Source organism: Miniopterus schreibersii, assembly GCF_964146895.1.
Source record: "Miniopterus schreibersii genome assembly, chromosome: 10".
NCBI classification, from domain to species: Eukaryota; Metazoa; Chordata; class Mammalia; order Chiroptera; family Miniopteridae; genus Miniopterus; species Miniopterus schreibersii.
The window spans coordinates 190,022-205,411 of record NC_138110.1 but is presented as its reverse complement, the minus strand read 5'-3'; positions in this window follow the sequence as shown (position 1 = coordinate 205,411).

Genomic DNA, 15,390 nt, shown 5'->3' with positions numbered 1-15,390 from the left:
TGGTGCTCTAAGAATGCTGTTTAACCTGTGTAGAGTGTGTCACTCTCCAGCACTGAATACACAACCTAGAGCTATTTCACCACAGACACGCAAAGACATCTTTTTGTGAAAGTCCTACTTCAGGTCACTTGGAAATGTAAGGGTGTCCTCGACAACATGAAGTCAATCTTGCTTTTGCACTCTGCAACCAATAGAAATGTCCTTTTGAACATACCCGTCTGAATTTCACTGCAAAATGCACTTCTTTTCTGGTTTCTTGAATGTTCTCAATACATTAGAAGAAAGAGCGTGTTTGAGCAAAAGTGATGCAGTGTGCGTGTCTCTGGATTACAAGTGATTTGGGAAACATACTCCTTGTTTTTCCACAGTGTCTAAGAAACAACATGAGGCTTGCAAGATATTGAAACGATGCATCCCAAAACGTATTCCAGCAGTGAAAACACACGTTTCTGCAAAGACTTTGAAGGAGCAAGCAAAAGCCTAGTGGCTGAGTGTTCGTTCAGAGAGAAACACGTGCATTTCATTCTTCTGTGGAGAGTTTTCACCCTGGAATTCATTTGCATTTTGTACTGTGCAGAATATAGCTACCTGCTCGGGGGTTGTGTCATAGAAGCACCTTTCCTGCAGGAGCTTATTGCAACATTCATTGATTGGCTAAGTTCTTTTGGGCTGGTTTTGGAAGGTCTTTCAACTTTGGCCAAATCCCGCTTCCTACGAAATTATTTCACAGCACTGTTCCCAAGTGTCCACAAAGAGCTGCTGCTTGAAACTGTCCACATGCACATCTCCCATACTGGTGTGCTCGTTACACTATCTGGATTTTGGTTTACTCTTCTTTCTTTGAAATGACAAGTCTTCTTTCTGCATGCTACACACACCTGTAACAGTTTCAGTTTGAAGCATGTTGCTGCTCTCAAAACGCAGTGTAACCTCTGTAGAGTGTGTCACTCTCCAGCACTGTATACACAACGGAGAGCTCCTTTCACCACAGACAGGCAAACACATCTTTTTGGGGAAGTCCTACTGCAGGTCAAATGGAAATATAAGGGTGTCATGGAGAACATGAAGGCAATCGTGCTTTTGCTCTCTGCAACCAATAGAAATGTCATTTTGAACATACCCGTTTGAATTTCACTGCAAAATGCACTTGTTTTCTGGTTTCTTGAATGTTATCAAAACATTAGGAGAAAGAGCGTGTTTCAGCAAGAGTGATGCAGTGTGCCTTTTTCTGGATTACAAGAGATTTGGGAAACATACTCTGTTTTTCCACATTGTCTAAGAAACAACATGAGGCTTGCAAGATATTGAAACGATGGATCCCACAACATAGTCCAGCAAGGAAAACACACGTTTCTGCAAAGACTTTGAAGGAACAAGCAAAAGCGTAGTGGCTGAGTGTTCTTTCAGAGGGAAACACACGCATTTCATTCTTCTGTGGAGAGTTTTCAGCCTGGAATTCATTTTCATTTTGTACTGTGCAGAACGTAGCTACCTGCTCCGGGGTTTGTCATAGAAGCACCTTTCCTGCAGGAGCTTATTGCAACATTCATTGTTTGGCTAAGGTCTTTAGGGCTGGTTTTGGAAGGTCTTTCAACTTTGGCCAAATCCTGCTTCGTACGAAATTTTTTCACAGCGCTGTCTCCAAGTGTCCACAAAGAGCTGCTGCTTGAAACTGTCCACATGCACATCTCCCATACTGGTGTGCTCGTTCACTACCTGGATTTTGGTTTCCTCTTCCTTCTTTGAAATGACAAGCCTTCTTCCTGCATGCTACACACACCTTGTAGCAGTTTCAGTTTGAAACATGTTGCTGCTCTCAAAATGCTGTGTAACCTACGTAGAGTGTGTCACTCTCCAGCACTTAATACTCAACTAAGAGCTACTTTTACCACAGACACGCAAAGACATCTTTTTGTGAAAGTCCTACTTCAGGTCTCTTGGGAAAGTAAGGGTGTCATCGAGAACATGAAGTCAATCGTTCTTTTGCACACTGCTACCAATAGAAATGTCCTTTTGAACATACCCGTCTGAATTTTACTGCAAAATGCACTTCTTTTCTGGTTTCTTGAATGTTCTCAACACATTAGGAGAAAGAGCGTGTTTTGGCAAGAGTGATGCAGTGTGCGTTTCTCTGGATTACAAGTGATTTGGGAAACATACTCCTTGTTTTTCCACAGTGTCTAAGAAACAACATGAGGCTTGCAAGAGATTGAAACAATGCATCCCACAACGTATTCCAACAGTGAAAACACACGTTTCTACAGAGACTTTGAAGGAGCAAGCAAAAGCCTAGTGGCTGAGTGTTCTTTCAGAGAGAAACACATGCATTTCATTCTTCTGTGGAGAGTTTTCAGCCTGGAATTCATTTGCAGTTTTTACTGTGCATAATGTAGCTACCTGCTCGGGGGTTGTGCCATAGAAGCACCTTTCCTGCAGGAGCTTATTGCAACATTCATTGTTTGGCTAAGTTCTTTAGGGCTGGTTGGAAGGTCTTTCAACTTTGGCCAAATCCCGCTTCCTACGAAATTTTTTCACAGCCCTGTTCCCAAGTGTCCACAAAGAGCTGCTGCTTGAAACTGTCCACATGCACATCTCCCATACTGGTGTGCTCGTTTCACTACCTGGATTTTGGTTTGCTCTTCCTTCTTTGAAATCACAAGGCGTCTTTCCGCATGCTACACACACCTGTAGCAGTTTCAGTTTGAAGCATGTTGCTGCTCTCAAAATGCTTTGTAACCTACGTAGAGTGTGTCACTCTCCAGCACTGAATACACAACTTAGAGCTACTTTCACCACAGACACGCAAACACATCTCTTTGTGAAACTCCTACTTCAGGTCACTTGGAAATGTAAGGGTGTCATGGAGAACATGAAGTCAATCGTGCTTTTGCGCACTGCAACCAATAGAAATGTTCTTTTGAACATACCCGTCTGAATTTCACTGCAAAATGCCCTTCTTTTCGGTTTCTTGAATGTTATCAACACATTAGGAGAAAGAGCGTGTGTGAGCAAGAGTGATGCACTGTGCGTTTTCCTGGGTTTCAAGTGATTTGGGAAACATACTCATTCTTCCACATTGTGTATGAAAAAACGTGAGGCTTGCAAGAGATTGAAACAATGCATCCCACAACGTATTCCAATAGTGAAAACACACGTTTGTACAAAGACTTTGAAGGAGAAAGCAAAAGCATAGTGGCTGAGTGTTCTTTCAGAGAGAAACACATGCATTTCATTCTTCTGTGGAGAGTTTTCAGCCTGGAATTCATTTGCATTTTGTACTGTGCATAATGTAGCTACCTGCTCGGGGGTTGTGTCATAGAAGCACCTTTCCTGCAGGAGCTTATTGCAACATTCATTGTTTGACTGTCTTTAGGGCTGGTTGGAAGGTCTTTCAACTTTGGCCAAATCCCGCTTCCTACGAAATTTTTTCACAGCGCTGTTCCCAAGTGTCGACAAAGAACTCCTGCTTGAAACTGTCCACATGCACATCTCCCATACTGGTGTGCTCCTTTTACTACCTAGATTTTGGTTTCGTCTTCTTTCTTTGAAATGACAAGCCTTCTTCCTGCATGCTACACACATTGTAGCAGTTTCAGTTTGAAGGATGTAGCTGCTCTCAAAATGCTGTGTAACCTTCGTAGAGTGTGTCACTCTCCAGCACTGAATACACAACTTAGAGCTCCTTTAACCACAGACCCGCAAACACATCTTTTTGTGAATGTCCTTCTTCAGGTCACTTGGAAATGTAAGCGTGTCCTCGAGAACATGAAGTCAATCGTGCTTTTGCACTCTGCAACCAATAGAAACGTCCTTTTCAACATACCAGTCTGAATTTCACTGCAAAATGCACTTTCTTTCTGGTTTCTTGTATGTTCTCAACACATTAGGAGAAAAGAGCGTGTGTGAGCAAGAGTGATGCAGTGTGCGTTTCTCTGGATTACAAGTGATTTGGGAAACATACTCCTTGTTTTTCCACAGTGTCTAAGAAACAACATGAGGCTTGCAAGAGCTTGAAACAATGCATCCCAAAACGTATTCCAGCAGTGAAAACACACGTAGGGTTTGGATTGGTCCTAGGGTTAAGGTTATATTGAGGGCTAGGATTAGAGAGACGATTAGGGTTCGGTTGTCGATTAGGGATAGGATTGGAGCTAGTGTTAGAGTTATGTCCAGGGCTAGGGTTAGATAGAAGATTAGGGTTAAGATTGGACCTAGGGTTAGGGTTATGTTGAGGGCTAGGGTTAGAGAGACGGTTAGGGTTAGGATTGGAGCTAGGGTTAGGGTTATGTTTATGGCTAAGGCTAGGTATACTCTTAGGGTTTATGAAAGGACCTAGGGTTATGGTTATGTTTAGGACTACGGTTAGAGAGAACGTTCGGGTTAGGATTGGAGCTAGGGTTAGGGTTATGTTGAGGGCTACGGTTAGAGAGACGATTAGGGTTAGGATTGAAGCTAGGGTTAGGGTTATGTTGAGGGCTAGGTTTAGAGCGACGATTAGGGTTAGGATTGGACCTAGGGTTACGGTTATGTTGAGGGCTAGGGTTAGAGAGACGATTAGGGTTAGGATTGGACCTAGGGTTAGGGTTATATTGAGGACTAGGGTTAGAGAGACGGTTAGGGTTAGGATTGGAGCTAGGGTTAGGGTTATGTTGAGGGCAAGGGCTAGGTAGACATTATGGTTTCTGAATGGACCTACGGTTATGGTTATGTTTAGGGCTACAGTTAGAGAGAAGGTTAGGGTTAGGATTGCACCTTGGGTTATGGTTGTGTTGAGGGCTAAGGTTAGGTAGACCACTAGGGTTAAGATTGGAGCTAGGGTTAGGGTTATGTTGAGGGCTAGGGTTAGAGAGACAATTAGCGTTAGGATTGAAGCTAGGGTTAGGGTTATGTTGAGGGCTAGGGTTAGAGAGACGATTAGGATTAGGATTGGCCTAGGGTTGAGGTTATGTTGAGGGTTAGGGTTAGAGAGATGATTAGGGTTAGGATTGGAGTTAGGGTTATGGTTATTTTGAGGGCTAGGGTTCGGTTGACGTTTAGGGATAGCATTGGAGCTAGGTTTAGGGTTAAGTTAAGGGCTAGGGTTAGATAGACGATTATGGTTAGAATTGGACATAGGGTTAGGGTTATGTTTAGGGCTAGGGTTAGATACACGATTAGGGTTAGGATTGGACCTAGGGTTAGGGTTATGTTGTGGGCTAGGGTTAGAGAGACGGTTCGGGTTAGAATTGGACCTAGGGTTAGGGTTATGTTGAGGGCTAGGGTTAGAGAGACGGTTCGGGTTAGGATTTGACCTCGGGTTAGGGATATGTTGAGGGCTAGTGTTAGAGAGACGGTTCGGGTTAGGATTTGACCTAGGGTTAGGGTTATGTTTAGGGCTAGGGTTAGATAGACGATGAAGTTTAGGATTGGACCTAGGGTTATGGTTAGGTTGAGGGCTAGGGTTAGAGAGATGGTTTGGGTTAGGATTGGAGCTAGGGTTAGGGTTATGTTGAGGGCTAGGGTTAGGTAGACGATTAGGGTTAGGATTGGAGCTAGGGTTAGGGTTATGTTGAGGGCTAAGGTTAGATAGACAATTAGGGTTAGGATTGGACCTAAGGTTAGGGTTATGTTTAGGGCTAGGTTTAGGTAGACGATTAGGGTTAGGATTGGACCTAGGGTTAGGGTTGTGTTGAGGGCTAGGGAAGACAGACTATTAGGGTTAGGATTGGAGCTAGGGTTAAGGTTATGTTGAGGGCTAGGGTTAGATACACGATTAGGGTTAGGATAGGACCTAGGGATAGGATTATGTTGAGGGGTAGCGTTAGAGAGACGGTTCGGGTTAGGATTGGACCTAGGGTTAGGGTTAGGTTGAGGGCTAGGGTTAGAGAGACAGTACGGGTTAGGATTGGAGCTAGGGTTAGGGTTATGTTGAGGGCTAGGGTTAGAGAGACGGTTAGGGTTAGGATTGGAGCTAGGGTTAGGGTTATGTTGAGGGCTAGGGCAGGGTATACTATTATGGTTTAGGAAAGGACCTAGGGTTATGGTTATGTTTAGGGCTAAGATTAGAGAGAAGGTTCGGGTTAGGACTGGAGCTAGGGTTAGGGTTATGTTGAGGGCTAGGGTTAGAGAGACGATTAGGGTAGGATTGAAGCTAGGGTTAGGGTTATGTTGAGGGCTAGGGTTAGAGAGACGATTAGTGTTAGGATTGGACCTAGGGTTACGGTTATGTTGAGGGTTAGGGTTAGAGAGACGATTAGGGTTAGGATTGGAGCTAGGTTTAGGATTATTTTGAGGGCTAGGATTCGGTTGACGATTAGGGATAGGATTGGAGCAAGTGTTAGTGTTATGTTGAGGGCTAGGGTTAGAGAGACGGTTCGGGTTAGGATTTGACCTAGGGTTAGCGATATGTTGAGGGCTAGGGTAGAGAGACGGTTCGGGTTAGGATTTGACCTAGGGTTAGGGATATGTTGAGGGCTAGGGTTAGAGAGACGGTTCGGGTTAGGATTTGACCTAGGGTTAGGGTTATGTTTAGGGCTAGGGTTAGATAGACGATGAGGGTTTGGATTGGACCTAGGGTTATGGTTAGGTTGAGGGCTAGGGTTAGAGAGAAGGTTCGGGTTAGGATTGGACCTAGGGTTAGGGTTATGTTGAGGGCTAGGGTTAGAGAGACGATTACGGTTAGGATTTAAGCTAGGGTTAGGGTAATGTTGAGGGCTAGGGTAGGTAGACGATTAGGGTTAGGATTGGAGCTAGGGTTGGGGTTATGTTGAGGGCTAGGGTTAGATAGACAATTAGGGTTAGGATTGGACCTAAGGTTAGGGTTATGTTTAGGGCTAGGTTTAGGTAGACGATTAGGGTTAGGATTGGACCTAGGGTTAGGGTTGTGTTGAGGGCTAGGGTAGAGAGAATATTAGGGTTAGGATTGGAGCTGGGTTAAGGTTATGTTGAGGGCTAGTGTTAGGTGGACGATTAGGGTTAGGATTGGAGCTAGGGTTAGGGTTATGTTTAGGGCTAGTTTTAGATACACGATTAGGGTTAGGACTGGACCTAGGGATAGGATTATGTTGAGGGCTAGGGTTAGAGAGACGATTAGGGTTAGGATTGGACCTAGGGTTGAGGTTATGTTGAGGGTTAGGGTTAGAGAGACGATTAGGGTTAAGATTGGAGCTAGGGTTAGGGTTATTTTGAGGGCTAGGGTTCGGTTGACAATTAGGGATAGGATTTTAGCTAGGTTTAGGGTTAAGTTGAGGGCTAGGGTTAGATAGATGATTATGGTTAGAATTGAACATAGGGTTAGGGTCATGTTTAGGGCTAGGGTTAGATACAGGATGAGGGTTAGGATTGGACCTAGGGTTAGGGCTATGTTGTGGGCTAGGGTTAGAGAGACGGTTCGGGTTAGAATTGGACCTAGTGTTAGGGTTATGTTGAGGGTTAGGGTTCGAGAGACGGTTCGTGTTACGATTTGACCTCCGGTTAGGGATATGTTGAGGGCTAGGGTTAGAGAGACGGTTCGGGTTAGGATTTGACCTAGGGTTAGGGTCATGTTGAGGGCTAGGGTTAGAGAGACGATTAGGGTTAGGATTGGACCTAGGGTTAGGGTTATGTTGAGGACTAGGGTTAGAGAGACGATTAGGGTTAGGATTGGACCTAGGGTTAGGGTTAGGTTGAGGGCTAGGGTTAGAGAGACAGTTCGGGTTAGGATTGGACCTAGGGTTAGGGTTATATTGATGGCTAGGGTTAGAGAGATGGTTAGGGTTAGGATTGGAGATACGGTTAGGGTTATGTTGAGGGCAAGGGCTAGCTAGACAATTAGGGTTTATGAATGGACCTAGGGTTATGGTTATGTTTAGGGCTAGGGTTAGAGAGAACGTTAGGGTTAGGATTGGACGGAGGGTTAGGGTTATGTTGAGGGCTAGGTTTAGAGAGACGAATAGGGTTAGTATTGCACCTAGGGTTAGGGTTGTGTTGAGGGCTAACGTTAGGTAGACGACTAGGGTTAGGATTGGAGCTAGGGTTAGGGTTATGTTGAGGGCTAGGGTTAGAGAGACAATTAGGGTTAGGATTGAAGCTAGGGTTAGGGTTATGTTGAGGGCTAGGGTTAGAGAGAGGATTAGGGTTAGGATTGGACCTAGGGTTGAGGTTATGTTGAGGGTTAGGGTTAGAGAGACGATTAGGGTTAAGATTGGAGCTAGGGTTAGGGTTACTTTGAGGGCTAGGGTTCGGTTGACGATTAGGGATAGGATTGGAGCTAGGTTTAGGGTTAAGTTGAGGGCTAGGGTTAGATAGACGATTATGGTTAGAATTGGACATAGGGTTAGGGTTATGTTTAGGGCTAGGGTTAGATACACGATTAGGGTTAGGATTTGACCTAGGGTTAGGTTTGCGTTGAGGGCTAGGGTAGAGAGACTATTAGGGTTAGGGTTGGAGCTGGGTTAAGGTTATGTTGAGGGCTAGGGTTAGTTGGACGATTAGGGTTAGGTTTGGTGGTAGGGTTAGGGTTATGTTTAGGGCTAGTGTTAGATACACGATTAGGTTTAGGACTGGACCTAGGGATAGGATTATGTTGAGTGCTAGGGTTAGAGAGACAGTTCATGTTAGGATTGGACCTAGGGTTAGTGTTATGTTGAGGGCTAGGTTTAGAGAGACGGTTAGGGTTAGAATTGGAGCTAGGGTTAGGGTTATATTTAGGGCTAGTGCTAGGTATACTATTAGGGTTTATGAAAGAACCTAGGGTTATGGTTATGTTTAGGGCGAAGGTTAGAGAGAAGGTTCGGGTTAGGATTGGAGCTAGGGTTAGGGTTATGTTGAGGGCTAGGGTTAGAGAGACGATTAGGGTTAGGATTGAAGCTAGGGTTAGGGTTATGTTGAGGGCTAGGGTTAGAGAGACGATTAGTGTTAGGATTGAAGCTAGGGTTAGTGTTATGTTGAGGGCTAGGGTTAGAGAGACGATTAGGGTTAGGATTGGACCTAGGGTTAGGGTTATGTTGAGGGCTAGGGTTAGAGAGACGATTAGGGTTAGGATTGGACCTAGGGTTAGGGTTAGGTTGAGGGCTAGGGTTAGAGAGACAGTTCGGGTTAGGATTGGACCTAGGGTTAGGGTTATATTGAGGGCTAGGGTTAGAGAGATGGTTAGGGTTAGGATTGGAGCTACGGTTAAGGTTATGTTGAGGGCAAGGGCTAGGTAGACAATTAGGGTTTATGAATGGACCTGGGTTATGGTTATGTTTAGGGCTAGGGTTAGAGAGAACGTTAGGGTTAGGATTGGACGGAGGGTTAGGGTTATGTTGAGGGCTAGGTTTAGAGAGACGAATAGGGTTAGGATTGCACCTAGGGTTAGGGTTGTGTTGAGGGCTAACGTTAGGTAGACGACTAGGGTTAGGATTGGAGCTAGGGTTAGGGTTATGTTGAGGGCTAGGGTTAGAGAGACGATTAGGGTTAGGATTCAAGCTAGGGTTAGGGTTATGTTGAGGGCTAGGGTTAGAGAGACGATTAGGGTTAGGATTGGGCCAAGGGTTAAGGTTTATGTTGAGGGTTAGGGTTAGAGAGACGATTAGGGTTAGGATTGGAGCTAGGTTTAGTGTTATTTTGCGGTCTAGGGTTCTGCTGACGATTACGGATAGGATTGGAGCTAGGGTTAGGGTTATGTTGAGGGCTAGGGTTAGATACAAGATTAGGGTTAGGACTGGACCTAGGGTTAGGGTTATGTTGAGGGCTAGGGTTAGGTAGACGATTAGGGTTAGGATTGGTCCTAGGGTTAGGGTTATGGTGAGGGCTAGTGTTAGACAGATGATTATTGTTCGAATTGTACCTAGGGTTAGGGTTATGTTGACGGCTAGGGTTAGAGAGATGATTAGGGTTAAGATTGGAGCTAGGATTAGGGTTATGTTGACGACTAGGTTTAGGTAGACGATTAGGGTTACGATTGGACCTAGGTTTAGGGTTATGTTGATGGCTAGGGTTAGAGAGAATGTTCGGGTTAGGATTGGACCTAGGGTTAGTGTCATGTTGAGGATTAGGATTAGAGAGACGGTTCTGGTTAGGATTGGACCGAGGGTTAGGGTTATGTTGAGAGCGAGGGTTAGAGAGACAGATTGGGTTTGGATTGTTCCTAGGGTTAAGGTTATATTGAGGGCTAGGATTAGAGAGACGATTACGGTTAGGATTGGAGCTAGGGTTAGGGTTATGTTTAGGGCTAGGGTTAGGTTGACGATTAGGGTTAGGATTGGACCTAGGGTTAGGGTTGTGTTGAGGGCTAGGGTTAGAGAGACAGTTCGGGTTAGGATTGGAGCTAGGGTTAGGGTTATGTTGAGGGCTAGGGTCAGAGAGACGATTAGGGTTATTATTGGACCTAGGGTTAAGGTTATGTTTAGGGCTAGGGTTAGATAGACGATTAGTGTTTGGATTGTACATAGGGTTAGGGTTATGTTGAGGGCTAGGGTTAGAGAGTCGCTTCAGGTTAGGATTGGACCTAGGGTTTGGGTTATGTTGAGGGCTAGGGTTAGAGAGACGGTTCGGGTTAGGATTAGACCTAGGGTTAGGGTTACGTTGAGGGCTAGGGTTAGAGATACGGTTCGGGTTAGGATTGGACCTAGGGTTAGGGTTATGTTGCGGGCTCGGGTTAGAGAGACGATTAGGGTTATTATTGGACCTAGGGTTAGGATTATGTTTAGAGCTAAGGTTAGATAGACGATTAGGGTTCGGATTAGACGTAGGGTTTGGGTTATGTTGAGGGCTAGGGTTAGAGAGACGATTAGGGTTAGGATTGAAGCTAGGGTTAGGGTTATGTTTATGGCTAGGGTTAGATATTCGATTATGGTTAGGATTGGACCTAGGGTTAGGGTTATGTTGAGGGCCAGGGTTATGTAGACAATTAGGGTTACTATTGGATCTAGGGTTAGGATTATGTTAAGGGCTAGGGTTACAGAGTCGATTCGGTTTAGGATTGAACCTAGGGTTAGGGTTATGTTGAGGGCTAGGTTTAGAGAGACGGTTCGGGTTAGGATTGGACCTAGGGTGAGGGTTATATTGAGGGCTAGGGTTAGGTAGACCATTAGGGTTAGGATAAGACTTAGGGTTATGGTTATGTTAGGGCTAGGGTTAGAGAGACTATTAGGGTTAGAATTGGACCTAGGGTTAGGGTTATGTTGAGGGCTAGGATTATAGAGAGGGTTCGTGTTAGAATTGGACCTAGGGTTAGGGTAATGTTGAGGGTTAGGGTTAGAGAGACGAATCGGGTTAGTACTGGTCCTAGGGTTAGGGTTATGTTGAGTGCTAGGGTTAGAGAGATGGTTCGTGTTAGGACTGGACCTAGGGATAGGGTTATGTTGAGGGCTAGGGTTAGAGAGACGGTTCGGGTTAGGATTGGACCTAGGGTTAGGTTTAGGTTGAGGGCTAGGGTTAGATAGACGATTAGTGTTAGGATTGGAACTAGGGTTAGTGTTATGTTGAGGGGTAGGGTTAGGTAGACGATTAGGGTTATTATTGGACTTAGGGTAGGGTTATGTTGAGGGCTAGGGTTAGGTAGACGATTAGGGTTAGGTGTGGATCTAGGGTTAGGGTTTTGTTGAGGACTAGGTTTAGTGAGACGGTTTGCGTTAGGATTAGACCTACGGTTATGCTTATGTTGAGGACTAGGGTTAGGTAGACGATTAGGGTTAGGATTGCACCTATGCTTAGGTTTATGTTGAGGGCTAGGTTTACAGAGACGGATCGATTTAGGATTTGACCTAGGGTTAGGGTTATAATGTGGGCTAGGGTTAGGTGGACGATTAGGGTTAGGATTGGACTTAGGGTTATGGTTATGTTGAGGGCTAGGGTTAGAGAGAAGTTGCGGGTTAGGATTGGACCTAGGGTTAGTGTTATGTTGAGGGCTAGGTTCAGAGAGACGGTTCGGGGTAGGATTGGAGCTAGGGTTAGGATTGTGTTGAGGGCTAGTGTTAGAGAGACTATTAGGGTTTGGATTGGAGCTAGGGTTAGGGTTATGTTGTCGGCTATGGTTAGAGCGTTGATTAGGGTTAGGATTGTTCCTAGGGTTAGGGTTATTTTGAGGGGTAGGGTTAGGTAGACTATTTGGGATAGGATTGGACCTAGGGTTAGGGTTATATTGAGGTCTAGGGTTAGAGAGACGATACGGGTTATTATTGTACCTAGGGTTTGGGTTATGTTTAGGGCTAGGGTTCGATACACGATTAGGGATAGGACTGGACCTAGGGTTTTGGTTATGTTGACGGCTAGGATTAGAGACGATTATGTTTAGGATTTGAGCTACGGTTAGGGTTATGTTGAGGGCTAGGTTTAGGTGGACGATTAGGGTTACGATTGGAGCTAGGGTTAGGGTTATGTTGAGGGCTAGGGTTAGGTAGACGATTAGGTCTAGGATTGGTCCTAGGGTTAGGGTTATGGTGAGGGCTAGGGTTAGATAGACGATTAGGGTTAGGATTGGAGCTAGGGTTGGCGTTATGTTGAGGGCTATGGTTAGACAGACGATTAGGGTTAGGATTGGAGCTATGGTTAGGGTTATGTTGAGGGCTATGGTTAGGTAGACGATTAGGGTAAGGATTGGACCTAGGGTTAGGGTTATGAGGAGTGCTAGAGTTAGAGAGACTGTTCAGGTTAGGATTGGGCCTAGGGTTAGTATTAGGTTGAGGGCTAGGGGTAGAGAGATGGTTCGGGTTATAATTGGACCTAGGGTTTGTGTTAGGTTGAGGGCTAGGGTTAGAAAGACGGTTCGGGTTAGGATTGGACCTAGGGTTAGTGTTATGTTGAGGGCTAGGGTTAGAGAGACGATTAGGGTTAGGATTTGGGCTAGGGTTAGGGTTATGATGAGGGCTAGGGTTAGAGAGAAGGTTCGGGTTAGAAATGAACCTCGTTTAGAGTTATATTGATGGCTAGGTTTAGAGAGACTATTAGGGTTAGGATTGGACCTAGGGTTAGGGTTGTGTTCAGGGCTACGGTTAGAGAGACTATTAGGGTTAGGATTGGAGCGAGGGTTAAGGTATGTTGAGGGCTAGGGTTAGGTAGACCATTAGGGTTAGGATTGGAGCTAGGGTTAGGGTTATGTTGAGGGCTACGGTTAGAGAGTCGATTAGGGTTAGGATTGGACCTAGGTTTAGGGTTATGTTGAGGGCTAGGGTTAAATACACGATTAGGGTTAGGACTGGACCTAGGGTTAGGGTTATGTTGAGGGCTAGGGTTAGACAGTCGATTAGGGTTAGAATTGGACCTACGGTTACTGTTATGTTGAGGGCTAGGGTTAGATACACGATTAGGGTTAGGACTGGACCTAGGGTTATGGTTATGTTGAGGGCTAGGGTTAGGTAGACGATTAGGGTTAGGATTGGAACTAGGGTTAAGTTTATGTTGAGGGCTACGGTTAAAGAGTCGCTTCAGGTTAGGATTGGACCTAGGGTTTGGGTTATGTTGAGGGCTAGGGTTATATAGACGTATAGGGTTATGATTGCACCTAGGGTTAGGTTTATGTTGAGGGCTAGGGTTAGAGAGACGGTTCGGGGTAGGATTGGACCTACCGTTCGGGTTAGGTTGAGGGCTAGGGTTAGAGAGACGGTTCGGGTTAGGATTGGTCCTAGGGTTAGGGTTATGTTGAGGGCTAGGGTTTGAGATACGATTAGGGTTAGGATTGGACTAGGGTTAGGGTTATTTTGAGCGCTAGGGTTAGGTAACGATTAGGGTTCGGATTGGACCTAGGGTTATGATGAGGGCTACGGTTAAAGAGTCTATGAAGGTTTGTTTTGGACCTAGGGTTAGGGTTACGTTGAGGGCTAGGGTTAAGTAGACAATTAGGGTTAGTATTGGATCTAGGGTTAGGGTTATGTTAAGGGCTAGGTTTAGAGAGATGATTCGGGTTAGGATTGTACCTAGGGTTAGAGATATTTTGAGGGCTAGGTTTAGAGAGAGGGTTCGGGTTAGGATTGGATATAGTGTTTGGGTTATATTGAGGGCTAGGTTTAGAGAGACTGATCGATTTACGATTGGATCTAGGGTTAGGGTTATATTGAGGGCTAGGGTTAGGTGGACGATTAGGGTTAGGATTGGCCTTAGGGTTATGGTTATGTTGAGGGCTAGGTTTAGAGAGAAGGTTCGGGTTAGGATTGGACCTAGGGTTAGGGTTATGTTGAGGGCTAGGTTCAGAGACACTGTTCGGGTTAGGACTGGGCCTACGTTTAGGGTTGTGTTGAGGGCTAGTGTTAGAGAGACTATTAGGGTTTGGATTGGACCTAGGGTTAGGGTTATGTTGAGGGGTAGGTTTAGGTAGACTATTTGGGATAGGATTGGACCTAGGGTTTGGGTTATTTTCAGGGCTAGTGTTAGAGAGACGATACGGATTAATATTGGACCTAGGGTTAGGGTTATGTTGAGGGCTAGGGTTAGGTAGACGATTAGGGTTAATATTGGACCTAGGGTTAAGGTTATGTTGAGGGCTAGGGTTAGCTAGACGATTAGGGTTAGGATTGGACCTAGGGTTAGGGTTACGATGAGGGCTAGGTTTAGAGAGACGACTCGGGTTAGGAATTGACCTATGGTTAGGTTTATGTTTAGGGCTAGGGTTAAATAGACGATTAGGGTTAGGATTGGACCTAAGGTTAGGGTAATGTTGATGGCTAGGTTACAGAGACAATTAGGGTTAAGATTGAAGCTAGGTTTAGGGTTATGTTGAGGGCTAGGTGTAGGTAGACGATTAAGGTTAGGATTGGAGCTAGGGTTAGTGTTATGTTGAGGGCTAGGGTTAGGTAGACGATTAAGGTTAGGATTGGATGTAGGGTTAAGTTTATGTTGAGGGCTAGGGTTAGACAGATGGTTCAGGTTAGGATTGGAGCTAGGGTTAGGGTTATGTTGAGGGTTAGGGTTAGAGAGACGGTTCGGGTTAGGATTCGATCCAGGGTTAGGGTTATGTTTACGGCTAGGGTTAGATAGACGATTAGTGTTAGGAATGTACCTAGGGTTAGGGTTATGTTTTGGTTTAGGGTTAGAGAGATGATTAGGGTTAGGACTGGACCTAGGGTTAGGGTTATGTTGACGGCTACAGTTAGATACACGATTAGGGTTACGATTGGACCTAGAGTTAGGGTTATGTTGAGGGCTAGGGTTAGGGGGACGGTTCCGTTTAGGATTGGACCAAGGGTTATGGCCCTTCTTTTCTGCTTTTTGAATGTTCTCAACGCATTAGGAGAAAGAGCGTGTTTGGGCAACAGTGATGCAGTGTGTGTTTTTCTGGATTGCAAGTGATTTGCGAAACATACTCCTTGTTTTTCCACATCGTCTAAGAAAGAACATGAGACTTGCAAGAGATTGAAACAATGCATCCCACAACGTATTCCAGCAGTGAAAACACACGTTTCTACAAAGACTTTGAAGGAGCAAGCAAAAGAATAGTGGCTGAGTGTTCTTTCAGAG